The following is a 26,348-nucleotide window of genomic DNA, read 5'->3' as shown; positions in this document are numbered from 1 at the left end:
ACTTACGTAATTTCTATGTACGTAATCACACTGCGGGTCAAGTAGAAATGCCGGGTATATGTAGCCGAAGGTACTGGGTTAGGGTGGAAGGTTACAGGTTCTCTAAACAGATGTTATATGGTAAATGTCTAACAAGCCAGATAATTATGGATGGAATAAAAATGAAAACTACAAAACAGGATGGCTTTGTATTCAAACTAATGCAAGTGTATTTATAATGGCATCCCCAAATTCCCCCCCCCCCTTTAAAAATCAGTTTGGACAGCACATCATTCGGGACTGAACAGATTTTTTTTTTTTTTTTTTTAGAGCCAACATTGTTGGTGAAAGATAGATACAATATCGTGGGGTCTCTATTTGGGCATCTAATAGAAATATTATGTACAGCAGAAATATACACCGTATGAAAAGTACAGTTGGAATTTCCACAAGTTCTGGTTATATAGACATGGCCAAACATTTCTTTTAAAAAATAAATGCAGTAAATATTAGCATTCAGACATTATTTGCTTGTTATAATTATGAATGGATGACTTCGTTTTTGTTTTTCCAGTTATTTTTTCTTTTTTTTCTAAAAATTAAGTCTTAATGTATTTATTGGATTTTTAATTTAAAAGTTGGAAGAGTAAAAATTTTAATTTAAGATCAAGTAGAAACTGTTGCTTCAGGCATGTCTGCATTAATTAATACTAGGAAATAAGGTTAATTGTATCTAAACACGATTTCAGTAAGATTTTATTTTTTTGCATTTTTCCAAAAATTAAAACAATTTTTAAAATCGTAATTGAAATTTGTCATTCTGTAAGTTTTTTTGTTTTGTTTTTAGGAAAACTATGGTGACTGCCCAAGCTATCTTGTCGTAATTATTTAACTTGACTAAACTTGAGTAGCAATTTTTCTTAAAAGCCCGTATCTTCTTTATTTAATTTGAATACAAAAATATGTAGATGTCAGTCTGTCCACCTCCCTAAACTTACAGGTTTTGTGGTTTTTAATTTCTAAATTCAAATGTACAATCTCAGCTCATACAAAAATTGATTGATCGAAATAAGCACCATCAGAATCGATACATTTTTGCCAACGCAAAACAAGTGTATTTGTCAGTAACATATCTTGCGTTCTGATAATGAAGGCGTTTTTGATATCACTTGTTTTTGAAGCATTTCTCGTGCAGAAAGTTGTAGAGATGGTAGTCGTTAGGTGAAAGGTCCGGAGAGTATGGCGGATGAGGCAGTTTCATAGCCCAATTCGTTCAACACTCGGTTTAGCAATTTATTGTCAGGCATTGACTAATGCTAGGTGTTGAAGTTTCTGATGCGTTTCATCCTTTTTTTTTTTTTTTTTTTTTTTGACATTACTTCTCTGCCATAATGGTTTCACCTGCATTTAAAAATATTAATGGATGAAACCAGTCGCAGACCACCACACGGTCAGCATGAACTTCATTTGGTGTAATTCTGGCTTCAGAATGTTTTGTGGAGCTTTGTCTGCATCTAACTGCTGAGCGTCGCCGGTTGTTGTGATGAAAAGTGGGTTCTTTACGAGTCACAACCCGGTCAAGATAGGTCGTTATTAAACAAGAATAAAAAGCATTGTATACTTTTTGGCATACCATCCCTATATCCTTTTGCATTTCCAAACAAGATAGCTATGAATGGCTAGGCACATGGAAATAGAATTGCATCCAAAGTATAGCCCTATAGCTTTTCTCCACTCTTCATTCCGTGCCATCATTACGGTTGTAAAAAGCTATAGGGCTATACTTTGGATGAAATTCAATTTCCATGTGCCTAGCCATTCATAGCTATCTTGTTTGTATACTTTTTGGCATACCATCCCTATATCCTTTTGCATTTCCAATGCTTTTTTATTCTTGTTAATTAGTATTTTTACTTAGTCTTATTTTTAAACTTACATTCATGATAGTATTGTCTTTTTTAGGAGGCGGCTCATTGCTGCCTCCATTAGTAGCAGGTCGCTTCCTGCTGGGTTTTAGGTCTTTTTATAATAGTTTGTGCATGAGGCAGCTTTTTTCCCCTTGGGATCCCTGTTATACCGTGCTTGTGAGGCAGCCTTCTTTTTTTTTTTTTCTGGTTCTTTGTTATAAAAAGCACGTGAAGCAGGTTTTTTATCCTCAGAATCCCTGTTATACCGTGCTTTTGAGTCAGCACGTGAGGCAGCCTTCTTTGCCTCAGGATTTGCATGATACTTAATTTTTATTTCAGCATTTTTCTGATAGTATTCTTTTTGCTCAAATAATACCTTGACTTTTTTTTCATAGTCTATATTTCTGAGCTTTTTTACTATGTGCTGACTTTGGCATTTTTTATTAAATGTAAACATATAACACTTATGTGTATCTTACTATAATATCACTTATCTTATAGCAAGACAACTCTCGTAGAATTGAGATACTGCCCTGTCACCAATAGTTAGTGTGGAACGGTATATACACCAATAGTGTAGTTATCTTTATATGAAGTCCTAATCAGTGACAGTGTGAGGTTACTTGGTTAATTTATTGTAGTTTATTTTAGAAAACTTGTTTTTATTAGTAGATTGTGTATAGTAGCCACAATATCTAGTTATTTTTGTGGCTAGGGCTTGGATTTTGATTCTTTTTGGTCAACTTCCAGTGAGTTCTTAGAAGATGACTTTCTTGCAGTTTCTTTTGCGGTTAATTTAACTTATTTCCTTTGGCGTTTGGTGAGTTCTTAGAAGAACTGGTCTGATCTACTTTTCTTAGCGAGCGAAGAGATTCAGCTGCATGTAACAATGGTTGCTATAGTGTATTTTTGCGCATGCGTGAGAATTTCAAGTTTCCTCCTTATTTTTCAATAGTTTGACAGTAGTCATGTGTCTTTCTGCCAAGAACGACAGACGTCAGTGTTAGCCGTGATCGTCTAGAGGTTAGGACCCCACGTTGTGGCCGTGCTAACCTAGGTTCGAATCCTGGTCACAGAATTGACATTTTGTACATATTTTACAGTCCAAAATCTGAAGAATTGTTTTTATAACATTGTTTTTTGACGTCGTACTTGCTGATAGGTTACTCTTATAACAATTTTGATCAACTGAGATAAAGATTTCGTGGTTTCATTAACGCTGGTGGGTTACTGTTTAAAGAAAAAACCTTAACGTTCACCTCAAATATTCAGCGTCCAAGAAATATAGGTCACTGGCAAACTGGAACGTCTGTGAGCATCTGGTGTATTATTTGTAGCTGTCCCTTTTGAGAGAAGTTCCGTGTTCGAAGTGGTCTGTCTACATTGGGTATATAGTGTTTAAAACTTATTACACGTAATCTTATTTAATTATGGAGTTAGCTAAAAAGCGATGGGTCACTGCACTTCTCCGTGTAAAGAGCAGTCGATTGATGCTTGAACTGTTGTCAGAGACCGTTCGTACACCGAGATACATCGTCTCAAAAGAACAATTGGCCATTTTTGTACCTTTTTTTTTTTTTTTTTTTTTTTTTTTTTTTTTTTTTTTTTTTGCTCTTTTGACATTTTAACCGACGTTCTGACACTCGCTGGATTCGTAAGACGCTTCTCTGTAAGAATGTGCTTTTTGAAACTTATAAGTTGATTTTAGTTGAGATTTGGATTGTTTTGTTTTGTAGGCGTATATAGGCGTGTACGGGCCATCCCTATATAGTGCTACCGCCTCTGATAAAAGCTGGCACTTCATAAATATTTTGGTTGTTCAATTTGTGAAGCACCCATTTATCTTTCCAAATCTTGAGTGGTTGGGAATCGTATGTCTGATTCAGAAGTTCTCGGTTGTGCATGGATTGGCTTTGATTAACATTCGATGGCAGACCATTTTCAAGATTCGTCACTGCCACGAAATTTCTTAAACCACCATTGTGCTGTGCGTTCAGTAGTAGCTCCTTGGGCTAAATGCTTCGTTGGTATCGCGAGCGGTTTCAGCCTAACTTGAATTGAAATAAAATTTGCTATTGTCCATCTTGTATTCAACATTCTGAAAAGACGATTGTTAAACAATTAGACAATGAAAACGCTCTATAAAAGGATAAAATAAAAGTATAACAAACCTATTTGCAAGTACATCATTTGAAATTGAAATGAAAATCCGCAAGAATTTTCTTAATATAACATGAATATTATCAGAATCCATTCTTGAAGTAAACCTGTTAGGATCACATCTAGAGGATCCTATTCGGCAAGTTGGGTCTTCTTGCAAATATTAAACCCTCAAGTTTCTTGTGCTTTTAGAACATTCGTAGCTGACTTTTCTGTTGCCTTTATTCGTAGCATGAATCCTGAGTTTATACTTTCTTCCAAAATGTCTACTTGGCATTCTTAGTCCAATATATAACCTACACTTGGAGAATGAAATCCCAAATCTAAACTAAACCGGAAAGGTGATCATTACAAGATTAAGAACAGAGCACACAAATAGCACCCACTTTTTTTTTCCTATTAAAAGGATAAAATCCACCTGAATGCTTACCTTGCCAAGAAAACTACACCATTAAGCATTTTCTAACTGCATTGACCTAGCTCCCCTATGCCAAAACACAACAGCACTAATATTAAAGATCTCTTTGAAAATATAAATGAAAAAGTAATTCTAAATTACTTGAAAGAGGTAAATCTCTTCTCGAAAATATAAATCTACCAAAACTTTTCAACCCAAATCTCTTACTAACCTTCCAATCGCACCTCTACATACTGGAAAATAAAGAACACCTACCTTACTAAGACACTCAATAAAAAAAAAAAACTTATTTGGCCTTAAATGACCATGCAGCTGTCGATAAACCGAACAACCCACCAGCTTAGTCCAATATATTATACTCCGAAAAGGCCTGGAATTACATTTTGAAGTTTAAAATTTCAGCATTATAATAGCACTATAAGTGGGGCATGAATTAAGATTGTAGCAACGAAATGTCCATCTAATATAAACTGCACATGCTCTTAAATGGATAGTGACAAGTGTGCAAGTTGGGTAAAAGTGCACGTGCACTCAGACTACAGATATGTGTGTGTGTGTATATATGTATATATATGTATATAACGAGGAAACCCAAACGTGTATATGCTATAGTCTATATAATGGTCGTTGCAGGTGTACCTTAACATTTAAAGATAGATACCGTCAGCAGTAGTTCAACAAACATAGCATCTTTGTCTGCTTGCCCGGACAAAGGACATACCTTTTGATCCAAATCATCGCTGTAGTGTTTCACATGCGCTTCTGAAAATGTAAGTAATTTTCTACCCAAGCAACTCGGATAACTAAATTGTTTTTTCACATTTACACTTGTTGCGACTTTTTGGGCGGAGGTTTACATCTTCCAGCCAAACACTTTCATGGCTGAACAACTCCCTCCCCGCCGAATCTTGTCCGTTCTTTTTTCCAATTCGTTCGTTCGAAACTCCGAATTCTTACCTCATTAACTTTACGAAGAAAGACAGAAACCGGATCCACTTTTATAAACATTCCTTTCTCACAAAATTAAAATTTTCGAAAACTATTTAAACAATTATTCGTTTCGATATTTAACTTTGCGAACATTCTTTCTGATTCTATTTTTACAAATATCAATGATCATAATCGACGAACTACAAAACAATGTACTTCACGTGTGACGATGTGCTGTGAGACTTTATACAATTTTCTCTTAAGAGATCAAATCGTATGATTATAGCGCCTACTAACGGAAGCCAATTAACTCTATTTGAAATACCTGTCATACGAGGAAATTATTTCAAAAGCATAACGTACAAAACTTATACTTTGTCATCAATTTTTGTCAATATTGAAGGTTTTATGATTAGCATCTAAAAGTTAATGAATTAAAATAAACGATATACCATTGGATCTATTAATACCGTAGTACCTTTTAACGTATGGAAGTGTCACGGTTTCCAGATTATAGATTATTCAATGGGAAATCCTAAAAAGGTAGGTGATACCATACTACAAACATTGAATTAATATATAGATACGTTAATTTAATGTTCGTAGTGTTATCTTTTATCCTCCTTTTTAATAACTAGATCTCTCGAGCAGACTCAACATAAAAAAATAAGTCGCTTTTGGGTTGTACATGACACATCTTAGTCTCCTGGCTAGGATCAAAGTGTACTATCTGTCCAAAAATAGTATTGTGGGGTTTCCGTTCACTTGGCGTCCATACAATGTCACTCCTAGGAAGATATTGGAGATAAACCATAGTCTGACACTACATTAATCGGATTACTTAGCTAAATGTCCTTTAATAAAAGGGCTACAATATTGCAGGGTCTCTATTCATGCTATTTTACAGAATACCCAGCAGTAATATATTACATATGAAAGATGCCGCTATGGAATTTCCACAGATCTCGCTCGTAAACTCATCGTTATGGAAGACTTATTGGCCTGCAATTGGATGTTTAAAATTCTAGAAGTCTGATTAGTGTTTGAACTGCAGGCTTGACAACCTCTCTGAAAACTATTGAATAATGGCTGACTGGTCTAATTTTTTTTTTTTTTTTTTTTTTACATGCTGAAATATATTCAATTTTTGAAAATTGACTTCTAACCTCTCCTTATTTGTGAACTATTACCACCTAGTTGCTTCACGTTTTGGCCAACTATTCCTCTGGCCTTCGTCAGGTGGTAAACTGCAGTGGATAGAAATAGTCTTAACTGTATCCTTAGTAAATACTGCCTTCCATAGCTGTTGTCTCCATGTTTTCTGTATGTTAGGACTCTACATTCATATCCCATTGCAGTTTACCACCTGACAAAGGCCAGACGAATAGCTGGCTGAAACGTGAAACAACTAGATGAGGATAGTCTGCAAATGTATACACTGATCATCTTAAAAGGATTAAAATACTAAAATATAACCCATCTCTGGCCAAGTCTTCATTTATCCCTCTTAAGAAAAACAAAACTTGTTCAGTGTTATCAACGGTAATTTTTAAATGTCCAAGTTGGGAGATTTATGTGGAATGTTTTTATCTGTAGGAATTTAACATCACCATTGATAACGCCAAACTGTCACAAAGACTAAAGATGGAAAAAAAAAAAAAACATCCTGATGAAGATGACGTGATTACGTCGAAGTTTGATTTATAAACAAATGTTTTTTAAAAAAAATGTGCGTTGACTTGGCTTGATAAACTTACATTTTCAATTTAAGAATATATTAATGGATCGGTTTTAAATTTTACTATCCACTTTGAAAGTGGATATGCATCATAGTTCATGCGAGATGACACTGAACATGAATCTTAACCGATCCCATAGTTGGATTGTGTACTCATCACAGATGACCTTTTCTTCCGTCTCATTCTCTGCCTCTGTCTGTTTACTGTGACTTGCAGGATTGCCTCATCGATCATGTGATGTCCAGCATTTCAGTTGTCATATTGAAATGCACCATCTTTGTATTAAAAGCATTCAAGCCGCAATGATTACCAACTTTCTATCATGCCAATGCTATCGTCGGCCTAGCATGGACAGAAGTGAAACTCGTTAATTTAGAACAATTTATCATCACTTTAGCCTACGGCATGCAGATCAGTGTAGAGAATGCCAAACTAATGATTAGTGCATGCAGCGATTAGGTGAAAGTGAGACATAGAAAAATCATTAATTACAAATTAGTTTATTAGAACCAATAAACTGAACGTATTTGTCTTGTATGCAGAATTAAATCTTAGTGAAAATTCTTGACTAGAAAAATGCGCATGTAAATTCAGTTGCACACAAAATTAAATAGAAATCTACTCGTTATTCAAAATATCTGCAAGTGCAGATCTTTTAAATATTTAGACTAGCAGGACCCGTTAACCGGCGTTGCTTGGTGAAAGCCTGCTCCCCCCCCCCTCGCAAAAGTAAACTACGGTTGTTAGTGGTCACTGCCGTCCCAGAACAATTGCAGACACTGGCCATGACTAAAATAAAGGCTTTCACTGGCGATTAGTGCTGATTATGGGCGGTTAGGGTAACATGCAGGTAGTTTGAATTTACTAAAAGCAATTAAGGGAATGCCTAAATCGGTATGAATTACTAAAACTACAACAAAAAAAAAACGGTTCATTAAAATAATGGAATGTAAAAACAAGTTTTAGAGATTAGGGATTCTTACTGTATATGGACTGTTTAGTGATCGAAATCGGTGGTAGCAGTCCTAGCTGTTTCCGTTTGTTGTTCAAGTCTTCCTCTTTTCAACTCTTCCACTGATGGTATCAAATTGAATTCCAGGTAGAAAAAAATAATTACAACTTTTTTTTTCACTTCAGTATTGTCATGTTAAGAACGCCTTTCAGACATCACCAATAATTCCCCTAAATTTAAGTGATAATCGTTGTCTGCATACCTAACCACAAATGCTAAAAAAAATGAGAGGCAGAAAGATTTATGTACAAACCTGGCAGCAGTGAATTAAGTACACAATACAGGTTTTTATCTCTAAATACTTGTTTCCGCAAAATTTGAAAAAACCGATATTATAATATACAAATTTATCCCCTGCCCATAAAAACTTAACATGGGCGCAATGTTGAATCCAATAGTCAAAACTATTTATTTGGAATAGCGCAGGTTTAAATAAGGTACATATAACAAAAACCTAACTGTTTGAAAAAATATTAATTACTGGATCAAATGTATAAAGTGAGCGAGGAAGTAATTTTTTTCTTCGCTCCCCCTGCCTTTCGGCAACGCTATGAAATTTTTTTCAGCATAAAAAGGAAAAAACGAGTTGGTAAGTATAGATAGGAAAGGAGAGGAAATGCAAACTTAAACCGTAAAATGTAAGAAAATGGACACGGCAACTTACTCAGGCAAAAGTAGGTATCATTGAAACACTATATTTAAATGGGAAGTTAACGGTATTTGCATGCTAAACAAATACTAATCCGTAATATGGAATGGTTAGAGCTCAGCCAATCAGAATGAGCAGAATTAGTCTGGGGAGACTTTATTTTTAGAATCAGAAAAGGGAAACATGTTTGAGTTACAGTTACAAAAGGTGAAACTCAATATCTGTCGAAAGTGCAGAATTCCTCCTGGTGATGACTGGTAGGAGGGTTTGATACTTAGAGAGAAATAGGAACTACTTCCTCTAAAGATGGCTGCGATTGTGATGTTGCTTCGAGGATGAAATGTAGGATTTTATAACTACTAAATGTGTCTTAAATAGCATTTCAAAGTTACCCAAGATAGTGGTTAATAGTGTAGACATAAATTTGTATATGGCATCTGTTTCAAACCTATGATACCATTTAGCAGGGGGGATTTTTTTTCCATCAATATATGGAGATGTACTGGCAGGCTGCTGATCATAAGATTTGCTTAAAAATATTTTAATTCATTCAGACTACATATTAGACAATGCTATTATATAGTACCTAATTAGTGAGATTAAAACTAAATATGTATGGCTTGGGTACCATCAGCTACTCAAATCTAAAACTCATCACTTTCTACCCTCATTCTAAGCCTGGGTCTCTTTGGCACATTTCTGATCTTGCTCATTGAACGGTGTCACTTTCAGACATGATAAAAGGCTCCTATCACTCTTGGGATTTGTACAAAATTGGCTGACTAGTAGATCTGCAACAAAAGAAAATCAGTTTTTATCAAACGAAAATTGAATGTCTTTTCTAGGGCGACAATTTAATCATTCCAACATGTATAACATTGACCTTTCATCCCTTTTTAAAAGATGGAATCATCCAATTTTTGAAGACAAGATGCAAGAAAGCAAGGTTGTTTAAAACTTAAATTTTGAATTTTTATGACTTTATTCTACATAATGCTTCGGTCGATGTAACACTCAACCTTCATCAGTTGTAAAAGTCAATTTTTTTTTCTTTTAGGAAAAAGGGGGGTTTAACTCCACACTCCAAGGTTTCGAATTTTTGTATCTAGTTAGAAGTAAATTTACAAATATAGATTAATCAAATTATCAGGAAACTCGAGGGGTATAAGTTATAACTTATAACTTATTAAATTGGTCAAAACGTTGTGCAGATAATGTTAAAAATGAGAACAATTGTCACTTTTTTTTAATCTAAACAATATAAACATTTCTACTTTGTCTCAAAAATTCATAACATTTTTTATTTGAGATATTCAATCCCTGCGTCATGCATCCAACAAAATTTCTTTTCAAGATTTGAAACGACCATTATTTGACAAAGGACTTTCCTTGAAAGATTTTGAAACGGACAACTGTAAAAGTTTGTATTTTTCAGCTAAGATTTATCGCTAAAAATGTAAAATCACTTTTTGTTTCCCTCAACAACTTTCCATTTCTTACGTTCTCTCTCATATATATATATATATGCTTTAAGGAAACTACATTTCATGAATTTTTTTTTGTTCTCCCAACAAAGGGATTGGGCATAGTAATTTACTCCTGTTCGCATTTTTCTCAACACCGTCTTGGATTTTGAATTTTTAAAAATTTTGCACAAACATTAATCATGGTGAAAGCAAATTTTTCACTTGTGGAGGGGAACCTAGCATGCTTGGCTTGTTACCTGTTACAGAGGGTCGGGTTAGAGTGAAGGTGCCAATTGACCATACAACTAAGGTAGACGCAAGGCAAAGGTGTAACTGCAATAGCAAAAAGGATCCAGACCTCAGATACGTATCACTTTATTTTCCCAAGACAAAACGATAAATTGTATGGTGATGGAGATTGCAAATCGAGAACGGGTCTTGTGCGGCTGAAAGTTGTCCTCGAGGGAGAATGACTTGCCTCTGGTTGATTGGAGGCATTCATGTGGGATTTAATATTGAAAACTGGTAACTGGACGTCAGTCACCAGAGTTGGTGACTGGGAATGAAGTTGCTGGAAGTAAGCTAGTTGAAGCAGATGTAGGAACTGGAGTGTCAGGCTATAATGAACCCCAGGTGGCAAGCAGCTGAGTGCATCATATTCGGATAGTTTGTGATGGTTACCGCTGAAAAGGGCTGTTTAGGTACTGCTGTGACTGCTCCTGGTTCCCACAGCTCGACTTGTTTGCCAACTTGACAAGCATGTAAAATTGGGATGGGAGCTCTTAGGTGAAGATTTAATGTGAAGTCACTTGCTTCATGCAAAGCTGTTTATGCTACAGGCAATTGACTTGATAAACAAATGATTATAAAAGTTGAATTTCTTACAAGCAAAAATATCTTGGGTGTTTATTGCCTGTCTGTTAATCTCTGACTAAAAGTCTTTTTACAAAAAAATTGTTTTTCTTGTTTAAAGTTATTTTTAGCATGCATTGTCGTGACCTTTTTGAGCAGTGTCCGTTCTCTGCTGATGACATTCGTGCTTGTGGTGTGCTAATATAAACAGTGGGAGCAGTAATCGACATCACAAGTCATAATGTAAAGGTAACTATTGGATCATATCTACAGGAACACTATGTAGTCGAGCAATGATGTCTGTTTACATTACACTTGAAGTTTGGAGTGTTAGTACAGTCAGAAATAGAAGACCAGGAAGAAATTCCGAAGTCTAGTAGTTCTGGAAAACTATTAGGTTTTCCAGCATCTAGAGATTTCTACAGTGAAGGGGGTGAGATTTTACTGCTTGTCGGGTTAGTTGGGGATTTACATCGAGGGGGAGGCACAAATGCTAAGTGTTAGTACATTCCATTAAAATACTTGTAAAACAGGCACAGGATGCAACATTGGTGATGGGACAGTGGCTGGAGCTTAGTTGAATATTTACAAAGTGGAGGTTGAAAATCTAAAGTCCATTGAAGTTCAAAATGAATAGAATAAAATACTTTTCCTTGGCCAAATATAATTTGGCTCGCAATTTACTTGTCTAGTATTTTCTTTGCAATCTGCTCTTATAAAACAAGTGCAAATTAATCCAAGTCCGAAGCCAAATGTGAATTGTGCATTCATTCACGCAAATTCAAAGTCTAAAAAAAAAAAAAAAAAACTAAACTGTTCCAGATGTTAAAATATAGACACCAAAAGATTCTCAAGACACCAGTATTCTTGATCAATGTGTCAGGTTGCAAATGAAGATTAGAAATCTAAGATTTCAAAATAAATTTCTCCAATCTTCAAGATGCGCTTCAGGCACAGATGTGCCCTTAAGTTCCTATCACATCCACAACTTGGTTCTGGTCCACAAACATGTCCACTAAAATGCGTGCCTTAAATAAGTTTCCAGATTTTTATGGGCACTTTTATTGATAGTACACACATGCTTCACTCTAGTCCTTAGAAGTAATCTCCTCCAGCTGCAAAGCTCTTGTACCATTCCAGCAACGTCTGGAATTACCCCTGGGAGTCTGTGAGCCTGTTGATGACCCTCGTCACAGCCTCTTTAATTTAAATTGGTTTTTCTCGAGTAAATAACCAAGTCACAGGCAGCAAGGTCTGTGCTATAGATCAAATAATCTGTGACAAAATGGAGTTGTGGACTGCACCCTTGGGACAAATTTTCCACATCTTCAGTTCACAAATTGTGTATACAGTTCCCGCACTGACATCAAACTGCACTTATTGTCTCTATAGACACATGACGGTCCTTATCTATGAAATTCTTTATTTGGCCAATCAACTCCTTTCTTTCTACTCCTTTCCACATTGTGAATTTTTCATTTTCTTTTTCTTCTGATGCACTTGCCAATTTGCATATGTGCACAAAATGGCTGCTGCTAATACCATTGCTAGCCATCCATCCTTCAGTTGCTGCTGATATCTTCACACTGCTCATCCGTGCTGTTACGCAATGTCACTATCACAAAAGGTGAAATCGCAATTATGTGTAACTTTGGTTCTGTTCATTATAAAAACTTAGTGTTTGGCCCATATTGTAGCCAATGAAGTTCTGCATCTTATGGTCTTTGAACAAGTTCAGTCAAGATTTTTTTTTTTTTTTCTCTTATTTTTTGTCATTGATAGCAACAATATTCCATGCATGGGCGAACGGTAGTCATGTAAAGATAGGATGCTGGCAGGTGTGGTAAGTTTCTTTTCCATATTAAACACTGTTCGATGAGGGATTTGCATTCTCTAAAGTCATGATACATAATATTTTCTTTGCCATATCTGGGCTGCTGCACTAGTCTGTCCGTCTCGGTGTGTGAAAATGTATTTTTCACCTAATTAGTTGTATGTCTAAGTTTCATCCCGGTTACATTCCTCTTTTTTTTTTTTTTTTTATACAAGAATCACCACTTATCAAGGCCCGGAGGCCACTCGAGAATAAGGGTTAATCGGTATACATTATTCAATATTATAACATAGTAAACATAAGTAGTGGAATTTTTGTAAGTTGGATTACTATCACAAAAGATGAAATCGCAATTATGTGTAACTTTGGTTCTGTTCATTATAAAAACTTAGTTAATGGGTATACATTAGACAATGTGATTATTGCATAGTAAACATTAGTGGAATTTGTAAGTTGGATTACTTAGGGGAACGGTTCATCAAGAACTTGTTTATGTTGGAATTGAAGACAATCTAATTGTGGTCAGCTGGAAAACAATGGAAGAGTTTCTTGCATTTTTAAGTTTTGTTCATGGAATCTACATTTAGGTTTTGGCACAGATAGTGTGGGGAAACTATTAATAGTGGTTCTGGCTAGATAAGTGTTTTTCATGAAAGTTTAGCTGGGGGGATCATAGATTGAAGCTCAGATGAGCACCTGCCATGGAAATAACGATAAAGCACAGGCTAGCGACGTCTCTTCTGTGAAAGAGGTTGCAAGGAAGAGAAAACGGCATCCCCCCACTAAGCTACAAAGTCTATTTTGAACTCTGTCAAGGCATAAGCTGCTTCTAGCAGCTTCTGCCCAGATGTGGCAACACTACTCCATCATTGGCTAAACCTGGCTTTTATATGAGTGAGATATCTACTGGAGTGGTAGAAGGATCCTACCATTTTTCCAGCAGCCTTGGCAATGATTTGAGTAAAGGTCAAGATCAGAAGCTTGTCAAAACATGAAGCCTCTCCAAGACGAGAGCCGTTCATTTCAATTGCTGCCACATGGGCATCAGAGCGCTGATGTAGAGGTGGAAGCTTGGTTTTAGATGCATTAAAAGTAACCAGCCACCTGCTTCCCCACTGCACTACGTGCCCAAGATCAGAGGAGAGAGAATCAGAACTTGGCCATTTAGGGTCTTTGATGTGCTACCATAGATGGTAGTGTTGTCAGCGTAAATGTTTACAAATGATGTAAGGATGTAATTTGGAAGATCGTTAATGTAGATCAGGAAGAGTTGGGCTTAGAATGGACTCCTGACGGACTCCAGTGTTAATACTGCGGGCTTCTGATTTCTACCAATCCACTACTGAGCCTGGAAATTTCTTGTGAAGTAGACCTTTATGCCATACATGTCAAAAGAAGTCCCCATTGAGATTCGCTAATCCTATGGAATAAGACTAAGCACATCTGCTGTAGATCCAGCAGAATGAAAACCATATTGTATGTCACTAAGGTTATTTTTGCTGAGATGGTTGACTACTTCTCTATTTAACAGATTCCAGCAACTTATTTACATACACTTTCATACACTATGCCAGATTTTCTGATAGCTTTTCTTGACTGCTTGCCTTTGAAATTCCTTTTCTGCTCCTATTTATCTGGTTATGCCATGCACAAATTTAAATGTAATATGAATAAATATCTTGCTGTTCGATTAGTCCCTCCTCCCATAATTCTGTCCCTTAGCACAATTCTATATGCACTAATTGTAGTGTGCCTTGTTTCAGCAAAATGTTAACTGCAAAACAGCAATGGGTTAATGTCGTAGAAAATAAAAATCCAGATTTTAACTTCAGTGTTTTGGAAATTAAAATGGCTGTTCAGTTTCTCAAAAAAAAAAAAAAAAAAAAATCCAACTGTCTGACCTTGGTATTTGGTATGTTAAAAAGAAAGTTAAGTATTGAAGCAGTTGTGGCCCTCCCCTCTGTTCCAGATTCTCCCCTCACCCGCCAGTTTTCTGCCTCTGGCCTTTTGTTTTTTAACCACTACTTAAGTCTGCCCTAATCTTTCTCTCTTCCAGGTCTGGCCATGACATAGAGTATAGCTGGTCATTTGTAAATGACTCTAAGAATTATTTGGGTCAGCTAAATATAGCAGGTTAGGTTCACCATTGGTTTTGTTTCTCTTGGTGAAAACTGATTGGAGAATTAGAACTTTTCAGAAAGGCGGGGTGGGGGGATGATTATATAAGGTTGACATGTGGGTGGGATAATCTTGGATTTTTTCCTTGTGACCTGTGGTCAGCTGAAATGGAAATTATTTAAGCAGAAGGAAAATAACTAATTTGAAGCTTGATTAATAAATATATACTAGGACCCGTGCACTGGCGTTGCCCGGTGGAAGTGTGCCCCCCTTCACCTACCCACCTGTAAAATATATATATAGTTATTAGTGGGAGTCACTGCCAGCCCAGTAGAATAGCGGCATTGGCGCCTGTGACCAAATGAATATACCATGCTGAAGTAACGTTAGTATCTATAAACCCATTCTTAACATTGAGATTTGATTGTGATGTGATAATTCTGTGCTTTCACCTAACATGTCAAATAAAAGTAGGGCAGTGTGGCCTATTAGATAGCAGGTGTTACTGTCTGCCTGTAATGTATAATGAAAATAAAAATGTTATAAAAAAAATTATAACCCAGTGAATTTATTCCGGAGTGAACATTGTCATTAGGAAAAAACCCAAAAAAGCTGCAGTTGACCTGAACAATGATTCGTGTAGTCTTTAAATTTTTCATTTTCACTTTGACATTTTTCCAACAATTATCGAGTACAGGTTTAATTTTCAGATTAAAAAATTTAAGGTATTTTTAATGACTGTAATAGTTGGGATCAATTTGTAATGATAATGTTCTAATAAATGGAACGCTTTTTCTTAATTTTTTTTTTTTTGCCACGTCAATTAATGTTGCATTTAGCTTTTAAATGTTTCCCTTTTCTGTTGGTAAGGCGTATACAATATTTTTTAGCAATGTAAAAGCTAAGTGTGTAATCTATAAGTGCCGTAAAAATTTGAAAAATAGAAAAGGAAAAATAGAAAAGGAAACATTTAAATGCAAGTGGCAGCATTAACGATTTGAGTGGCCAAAAAGTGGGTGTTCACTGTACTAAAATGTTATAATTCCAAATTTAAGCCTGTAAGCGCTGATAATCGCCTGTAAAATTTAAGAATAAGTGAATTTTTAAAAGCAAATAAGGGGTAGCATTGTTCAGGTCAAATTTCAGATTTTGCAATCTGAAAGTTGTTTTAAAGGTTCTAAAAGGGTAAACGTGTCCAAATAGCTGACCCTACGAAATCTTTGAAGCCGAAAACTCTAAATATTTTAAATTTTGAATATTTTACAAACTTTCTGAAGAGGATGCGTTAAAACAATTTCAAAAAATTATTTCAATGATCTAAAAAATTAAGTACTACTTTTATAAGTACAAAAACAATTGTTGGTGACATCCTCCCCCACTATATATATATATATATATATATATATATAATGGTGACCCCCCCCCACTATATATATATAATGGTGACCCCCCCCCACTAATATATATATAATGGTGACCCCCCCACTAATATATATATAATGGTGACCCCCCCACTAATATATATATAATGGTGACCCCCCCACTAATATATATATAATGGTGACCCCCCCCTACTAATATATATATAATGGTGACCTCCCACTATATATATATAATGGTGACCTCCCACTATATATATATAATGGTGACCCCCCCCCCACTAATATATATAATGGTGACCCCCCCCACTAATATATATATAATGGTGACCCCCCCCCCACTAATATATATATAATGGTGACCCCCCCCCCCACTAATATATATATAATGGTGACCCCCCCCCCCACTAATATATATATAATGGTGACCCCCCCCCCCACTAATATATATATAATGGTGACCCCCCCCCCACTAATATATATATAATGGTGACCCCCCCCCCACTAATATATATATAATGGTGACATCCTCCCCCACTATATATATTATATGTCTCGTCTGTATGTCTGCCTAAAACTTGACGGATGCGACAAATTTTCACGATTGGTATCGTTTTGAAACTCTACCTTTCCGACGACAAATATCAAAATTGGCTTGAAACCTTAATTCCTTCACCCTCACCTAGGAACTTTTCTATAGAGCGGTTGCTTTTTTGTTCGCCGATATTTTTGAAAGTCCTCTTTTCGATTGACTAGCCTTAATTTAAACATTTGTCACTTCCGATTTTGCGATGGGTGCAACAAAGACGTCACGTTTTTCATTCTTTTCCTTTGTGGTATGGGTTCTAGCCTGTCTACTATTCCCCCCCCCCCCCGTTCAACGTACCTCCAAACACCTGGACAACGCCGGCCACTCGGGCTAGTATATATGACAGGTCTACATTCCATCTTACAACTTATTGCTTTAAGTACGCTGACATTCACAGTACTTGACAGCACCTGTTTTGTAGCACAAAATCAACTTCCGCTATGAAACAGATGCTGTCAATGTACTTACAGCAATAAATTGTAAGATGGTCAACATCATGAAATTGAGCTTAATTAAGAATTGGTATAAACAAAAGGTGAAAAAAATTCTAAATGTTTTTGTGCGCGTGATAAAAAGGATAAAATGAATCTAACGGTATGATTTAAAATTTAACTTTTTGCCAACTGTTTTGTGGGCTTTAAGAGAAATTCTGAATCCTGTTAGGAGTTTGTTTGCAAAAGTCTGGTTGACTTTGAGCTGGTTGACTTTGAGCTGGTTGGGAAATAGAAAATTCCTTTCCATGAAGTTTTGGTTTCTGTATGCCGGCGCATCTCTGACCTCGCTCGTTGAACATTGTCACTTTCAGGCATGATAAAGAAACAGCCATCGCTCTTGCCAATTGTATACAACTGGCCAACTAGATGGTCTGCAACAAAGAAAACCGGCTTTCATCAAACGGAAATGGAATCCTGTCATCTTTTCTCGGGCGACAATTTAGTCATTCCAACCTGTACAAGTAAAGTTAAGAATTCCTTTAGTGAAAAAAGAATATATAAACTTAATGAACCGATGTTTTATGAAAATGAAGTTTCCGAAATAGAATGTCCTATGGTTTTCAGATAAAATGTTTCAACTATGATTTTAAATATGGCTACACCACTTCTCTGAAACTACTGGACGTATCTGACTGAAATTTTGTATGGACCATAAGGTGCAGCAAACTAAGTATTATGGTATAATTTCATGCACAATTAGGATTAGTACTAGTGCAAAACAAATTTAACGATATTCAATTATCTAATTTATCATAAAAGCACTCTAAGACAACATTCTATAACTTTTGCAGTATAATGGGGCAATATATAATTATACCTACAGATTAGTGTTTCATGCTTATGTAATCATTAGTGTGGGATGACAATTCCTGCCAGTTGAGATTTGAACCAACCTTAAAGCTATCTTTGGTTCTATTTTGCTAAGCTTCTCCCTCCGGGCCAACAAACAAATGCCATGAGAATGAAGGGAATAAGTAATTCTGACGTGGACATTAGACAATCCAGTGTTTGAACAGGATATCATAAATGTTACATAAACGCTAAAGATTTTATTCATATTACTTTTTTTTTAAGCAGCACCATTACAAATCTTTTGTTCCCTGATATCAGAAAATCTGAAGTATTTTCTCCGAACTTGGCAGAAAAACAGGAAGTTCTTAAAACAACTGCATAGCAATGTAACAAAAAACTAAAACTCGCTAAATTCATCCCCTGTTAGGAGTTTTAGCAATTACTACTTATAAAGAGCAGTCATTTTGTATCATGAAAAGTTATACCAAAAAATAATTTTGCCAAAGTTTCGCAAAATGAATGAAATTTTAGACTTTCGAATCTAACAAACTAGATACTTTTAATGTTTCCAGACATTTTTATACAGGCATTTAAACTTTTCATACTCTTGAAAATTCAGTATGTTATTGCTATACATCTTATGAGATGACTGGCGATTTCTGATTTGAAATTCAAATGAACAGCTACAAGAATTGGAATACACCCTACTAAAGCCTGCTTGTCATAGTTGGTGAATTTCAAAAATGCAATCTGGCTGTGGGACACTTAAGAACGATATGCAATAATTCTGTTTTAAACTTAAAAAAAAAAAATGCCCTAGATGTTCATTTTTTAATTCCTTTTTATCGTGTCAGAAAGACAACCGAAAGAAAATTAAAACCAAACAATTAACATAATGTATTTAAGATTTTTCAGAAAATAACATTTTCATATAACGAAAGCATAAGTTCAAACCAAAATTTGAACAATATAACTGCTTCGACCATCACTCCCTGGTAAAAAAGGGGTGGACCTGTATTCCAAATATTAAAATTTTGGGAATTGGCAGTCTTTATTCCGTGATAATACACAAGTTTTCATTTTTATCGCCATCAGTGCTAATCTGAATAAGCACCTGAATTCCCCCCCCCATCTTTTTGTGAGGTTTACATTATGTAAACTAAAACAATATTAACCCTGAATAACATTTTAATATTTTTCATAGTTTAATTTCCTAAAAAATGTCTCCAATTTCGTTGATTTATAAGTAACATCTCGATTCACCATATCCTAAAGGTCATGTTGACTTTAACGTTGCTTATGAAACCATAAAAAAGCAATTTTAATATTTTGTCATTTTTAATGCTGCTTATAAAATGTTGGGCGTGTCATTAATCATTCGACAGTTTTTTTTTTTGGGGGGGGGGTTTCACTACTGGTAACTTTTTTTTTTTCTATTTTAGTGTTTTATGAAAACTGCATTAAAACTTCACATTTCATCTTTTTGTTCTCTTTTCTTAAATTAATTTTTAAAGATTTTAGAATGTGAAGTGAATATCAAATATTGCCTCCGTTATTTTGACTTGAGGTGGAAAAAACAACTATTTCTGTCGAATCAGGTTTATTCGGTCAAAGGGGATCAAATTCCTAAAAATGGAAGTGATAGCACCACAAACATGAACTCATGAATAAAGTTAAGTGATAGGACTTAAATAAAAAAAGATGGTACTTAAAGAATAGAATTAATGAAATTCCATGGAAATATGCTTAAACTTTCTTTTGGGTCTTAAGCTAATTTTTGCTTGACCATAAAATGATTTGCACAGAACCAAATTCAAATGGACATAACGAACCATTACTAAAATTTGATCGGTTGATTTGTCGTTCATTAAACTGAGATGAAGATATCTTGGCAGCATCTCGTTGTGTTCGAGTTTGATGCTTGTTGGAATAAATGTAAAAGATTTGGCAGTGTTCCCTTTTGATGCCATTTTCTTCGATTTCTCTCCACGACTAAATTTTATATCCTGGACTTTATAAAGAATATTTTTTTTAGTTGGCAGGAACTCGTTTGAACATGGCAAAATTGGTCATTTCTGTGCAAAATAAGTTTTTTTTTTTTTTTTTTTTTTTTTTTTTTTACTCTAACTTCGGTAAATTTTTATCCATGGAATGATCGCCATTTTTGCAAAACTTGCCAACTTGGTTGTATTCTTTGGATGTTGACAGCACTGATTCTTTATCTGCCGAAATTCTATGCAGGTAAATCTGCTCACTATTCCTCTGGGCGACTTTCACTTCTATCTTTGGTTGATGCTGTGATTTAAGCTTTTTTTGTTTCCTGAATCCTATGTATCGACTGACTTGTGATTACAACCCCCTCCTATGTCATCGTCTTTGTTCTGACGTTTATTTTTCTTGTACTAATGACCTACTACCCCCCTCCCCCGGTTCCTTGCTTATAAAGACCCAATGACCACTCAAGGGCGAATTTTTTTCTCAGGTGAACGAGAAACACTTTGTGAGGATCGGAAATGATGGTTAAAGCGAAACTTTAAGGATTTGAGTTATTGTTTACGTCAAGCACAATCCACTAAAAAAAAAAAAGCAACATTGTTGCGATGGGCTAAGATTGGTCGAGAAAATAAGTTCGTAGGCTGCTGAGAATCAATTGCATGACATTGCATTCCACAGATGGGTATTTTCTTGGAATGAAATTTTGTTCAGAAGTTCCGTTTCAGTAGTGTTTTAGATTGGAAATTTGGTTGAGCTCCAAAACTTCCCAGATTTGTATGGCGTAGGAGTGAAAATTTATATACACTTGTCAAGTCTACTGCGAATAAAATTTGAATCCTATTTGGATTCATCAGGCTACTGTTCTCATCTTGAATGTCATTTGCATAAAGTTTCCGTCAATGTAACTTCCAAGCTTAAGGTGTATCTTGTCAAACTCTGGAATATGTACCGAATTTGGAACAATCCTTTTACTTCACAGGGGTAGCATAACTGGATAGAGGTCCTAGGTAATTGGCAATTGTATTTTTTGGACGCCCATACTGAGGATTGAACCTTCAGAAGCATATCAGTTAAGATATATGCTGGGAGACCATCACTAAAAGTAGACCTAGTATAGAATTTAACATATGGGAATTGTTAATTATGAATAATAGAAAATATACAGTAAGTAAAAACACATTGACACATTAGTGGTCTGGCAAGGGCACAGGGAGACAACTGAAGCCGCCTGCCAGGACACTATATAAATGTAAGGCAAATTTGGGCATATTTTATTAGTTTGAAATTAGTTTTGTTTTTTTTTTTTTTTGTTTTTTTTCACCAATTGCCATAAAATTTTAACCATAGAATATAATCTTCATACTACCTGCAAATTTTCATGTAGTTTTGTCCCATAGAACCAGATATGAGCATTTCAGTATTGAATTTGACTGAGTATAGATATATCCATCTGTTTCCCCCGAAACCTTTGGCCTCTATGGCGGGGAGACTAAAACTTGCTATGATTTCAAATGATTCGAAATAACAGAAAGGAAGACTTGATTCCAAATATTTCATGTTATATGTTCCATCTTTGATTTTCATACATAAAGTAACTTTCACAGTGTATAAGAATTATTTGATACTGGAGATATTCATAATCGTACCTTATTTCCAAAAGAGGTGAGATATAACATGAGAAATATTTGGAATCAAGTCTCCCCTTCTGCTGTTTCAGATCATTTGAGACCATAGCAAGTTTTCGTCTCCCCTTTATCAAGGCCAGAAGTTTTGGTGTGCACGCACACACACGAAGCGATATTTACAACTAGAAATAAAAATAGGTTAAGGCTCCCAAAATTCGTACTCTGCAAGGACCTGTGGTGTAGTGTTAGAGTACCTGGAAAAATCAATTATGAAAGTGACAGTCTCCTGAAGGTTCAATTCTCGGTGTGGGTGACTGAAGAATACAATTACTTAGGACCTCTATCCAGTCATGGTTGATGGAACAAGAGCATGCTGCCTTCATAAAGTAAATGAAAGGTTCTATTTGAAATTCCATCCAAATTCCAGAATTCGACAAGATAGGTTGGTCAGCTCGACCGAAACGTTGTGAAAATGACAATGAGAGCAGTAGTCCAATGAATACAAATAACCAATTCTCATCTAAAAAAAAAAATTCAGATCCGTTTGTTTAAACGGATTGATTTCAGCAAATTTTCAGATATTAAGTTTTCCAAGAGCTTCTTCATCAATTGCTAGAATTTTCTATTATTCTACAGAAGCATTAATTTTTCAGCTAAGACTAAATTCCTATTTAGTTCTGCTTTTTCAGTTTTGTCTTCATTTAAATGCCAGCATCAAAAGGAAATAACTGTTATTTGGGGGACAGACTAGATTGTAAAGTCAAGTGGTTCTTCCGCTTGACATGTAAAAGTTATGGCGGCTGTCCTCTCATTCAAAGAATTTTCTAATACAACTGGTTTCTTTTTATAGTAGTGAGACGGTCATCAAAAACTGTAACATCAAGTTTTGCTAATAACAAATCCTGAACCTGAATTTGGTTGAAATAAGTTGTACATATTTGAGTTGTGGAAATTCCATAAGAGAAGTAACATATGAAGATGCACCTCTTCTAAATAGGGTGTGCATATTTGGATAAATAGATGCATTAGTTGACTCTGAAATCTAATCTGGAATCTAATGGATATTGGTGGGAAAGTATGAACTCCAAATTTATAAAATGGTGCCTAATGGGTAATTGTTAGGGCTTTACCTTATGTGCTACAAAAACAAATTGTCTTTTTCTCTTGCTTTCCCTCTGTCTTGCTCCAACCAAGTCTATCGACCTGCTCCACAAATCCCAAAACCTCAACATGATAAATCTAAAAAAAAACTCTAAACCTAGAACCCCATCCTCCAACGTAGACCACTACTACCAAGTTTCCTTCAACATCAGGGGTCTACGTTCCAACCTTCCAGAGGTCGAAACCGGACATATTCTAAGTGAAACTGGCATAGGGCCGACCACTTCCCTAGACGAATTCATAATTAAAGGATACTCTAACTTAACATCTAAATCTGATCTCCCAAGATCGCCATGGGCATGGAATATGTGCCGACATCAAAGATGGCTTTCCATGTGGTAGGGATATCTCCAGAGAAGACCTTAATTTACCTTATATGTGCTTCCGGGTTGCACTAGCTTACACAACTACATTTATATTTGCCTTCTATTGCCCCCACAACAGTGGGGTTACTATCTTTAAGAGCATATCTGAGAAAATTTACCACATCCTAAAAATTACAACAAAAACTTAACAGCCAGTCATGGTTCTCCCCAGAATGTGCTGCTGCCATTGCGCACAGAAATCACTTTTCCATAGCTACCAACCTAATAGATGTATTGAGACTAAAGCTGCTTTCAGGACTGCCAGCAGCCAGTGCAAAAGAGTAATAAAAAATACAAGAGAGCTATATGCTCAGTTCGTTAAATCCAAAGTAGCTGAGCAGCGGCTTGGTTCCCACCAGTTTTGGCAAATAGCAAACTGGATTCTGAACAGAAGTATGCATTCTATCCCAACCATCATCAATAGACCTGAGGTCATCTCGTCAGCATCAGACAAGGTCAGACTATTTGCCAAGAACTTTGCAGCTAATTCTACCCTATGCGACGAAGGCTATCAACTCTGTATTTCCTCCTATGACGGCACGCTATGCAACATACAAATATCTGTGCGTGAGGTCGCCAAGCTAATCAAGAACCTTGATTCCAGTAAAGCAGCTGGCCCTGACGGCATTCCAGTTATAGTGCTGAAAAAGCTCTAACCATAATTTGCCCCCATACTTACAAAACTGTTTAAGCGTTGCCTTTAAGAGAAGTGCTTTCCAACACCCTGGAAAACCTCATCAGTATGCCCTGTATTTAAGAACTCTGGTGAAAAGTCCTCTCCCTCTCAGTACAGACTAATAAGTCTCCTGTGTGTCATGAGTAAGTTGTTGAAATCCATATAAAATAAAGTAGTCAACCACCTTGTGTGTGTGTCAGAAAATATAGGTTCACTTTCAAAATTTTTTTTCTGGGATCTTCAAAGTGTTTCAAGTATTTTTACTATTAGCTTTGTCCCTCCCAATGTACAGATTTTAAGACTTTCAGTTAAAACACCAAAATTAATTTTCATTCTTATAATGCACTAGATTTCTAAATCTAAATGATTGTTCCCTTCTGGAACTAAAAGAATACCAGAATGCCTGTTGCTTATGTGTTCACTTAATGTTCTCGTGTTAACGGATGACTGCTTGTATATGCAAACATTTGCTCAATACGTTTTCTTGTAGGTACAAAAAATAACCTTTTTATTTAAGTAAATTTTAATTGGCTTAAGGTTTGATCAAACTAGGTCTGCTAGTTAATGAGTTCCCTGAATTTATTCCATCCACTTGTAACTCTTGCAAACACACTAGCTCCTGCTCCACCTTGTGTTCCCGAGTTATTACCCGGGTAACAAAACTGACCTCAACAGCTTCGTCATCCAGATATACTTGCTCCACATTGGCGTTTTCATCTCCACTGCCTTATGCTTCTTGCACACAAATGTATCATCCTCTCTGAACCAGGAATTCCACCATCTTATCTACCTAACACTTACAAGTATCACACGGTTTTTTTTTTTTTCTAAATATTTTTCTAAAGTTTAAACTTAAGAATATTTTAAGTGAGAAAAATATTGCATTACCGTAAAAGAAAATATTTACTTTTTAAATCATTTTTTTTTTTTTTCTTGAATAAATAAGACTAAAGATGGTGCTGTTTATCACTTTGACCTTGGTAACATTTGCTCACAGACCTTTACTTTTCATAGCATTTGTCTTTAATTTAACTGGGCATCCACTGTTTCACGGGCAAGTGCAACATTACCAGCATATAGCATTTTTGTGGACAACCCAAATGGAACTTTGTTTCTTCCATACATCACACTGCAAGCACATACCTAATACGCTTTTTGGGTCGACATTGGTAATGCTCTGCTAGTTAGTAATGAACTTGCTCTCATTACTAATTCTTGCAATCACATTATTTCCTGCTCCATTTTGTGCTCAAATCCCATCACCAAATGAAAACTGTCCAACAACCTTAATAAATAAATGAACTGGACCTGCTACCTTAACTGTTCTACATCTAACTTAATGACTATCATCCATTCTTTTAATGTGTCAATACTATCGAAGTTTCCTGCCCTGCACATATCTTCCTATACTGTTCAGGTTTAAGCTTTATCTGAGGTCTATCGATTATATAACTCTCACCTGTCTGTTTACATGTATCTATGTCTGCCTAAATCTTTTCTCACTGGTATCAGGCCGGGTTGAAACCAGTACAGTCTGAAAGGGCAATGTCGCAGTCGAATGAAAATTAAAGGTCCTTTATTTCCTATAGAAATAAAAGTTTGCAATTAGGGAGGGTAGCAAAATATTGTTGCTTCATGATAATTTAACCAAACACATGCGTGAAAAACGTTCTTGAATTAGTTTAAATAGAAGATATTACTTTGCTGATGCGGTCGTATAGTGGTTATAGTGACAGCGTCATTGTCTTAAGGTAGCATGTTCGCACGGACATATTGGATACTTTTTTTCTATCTTTAACTTTTTATTTTTCGATTTTTGAAGTGTTAATATTGAACAGGGTTATTTATGTCATTTTCGTTTATTTTTCCCTTATTTTTCATCACGTTTGCTGTTTTCCCGATTTTAAGTTTTAACATTCAAACAGGAATATTTATGCCTTTTTTTTTTTTTTTTTTCTCGTTCGCTTCTATTTTCCTTTCCATTATGATTTACTCCCCCCACACACTTCACCAGATCCGGGAAACGCCAGGTACCTCTGCTAGTTCTTTAAGCCTTAAAGACTTGCATTACACTATATTTCTCTCCATGCAACGCATGTCCTCAATGCTCACTAGCCAAGTTTTACTTCCATATCATCACACTGCATACATGCCTGATCGACTCTTCTCTTCGTTGACTGCGGTAACACTCTGCTGGTTAATGAGTTC

The 26,348-nt window shown here is 35.7% G+C and overlaps 1 protein-coding gene across 5 annotated transcripts in view; it reads left to right on the top strand.

The window, feature by feature from the left end:
• Window positions 1-26,348, top strand: part of LOC145291149 (adenylate cyclase type 5-like) — a 489,601-nt gene that overhangs the window by 289,735 nt on the left and 173,518 nt on the right. For 2 of the 5 annotated variants that reach the window (XM_080136675.1, XM_080136674.1), the window contains exon 3: window positions 12,895-12,955. The exons of the other annotated variants lie outside the window; for them this stretch is intronic. The gene's annotated coding sequence lies outside the window, so the exon portion shown is untranslated. The remainder of the gene's footprint in view (window positions 1-12,894; window positions 12,956-26,348) is intronic. 5 annotated transcript variants of the gene reach the window in all.

Source organism: Euprymna scolopes, chromosome 12 (genome assembly GCF_053919585.1).
Source record: "Euprymna scolopes isolate OS-2025 chromosome 12, ASM5391958v1, whole genome shotgun sequence".
Classification (NCBI taxonomy): Eukaryota; Metazoa; Mollusca; class Cephalopoda; order Sepiida; family Sepiolidae; genus Euprymna; species Euprymna scolopes.
Note: the sequence above shows the minus strand (reverse complement) of the source record. Positions and strands in the feature narration are given on the sequence as shown.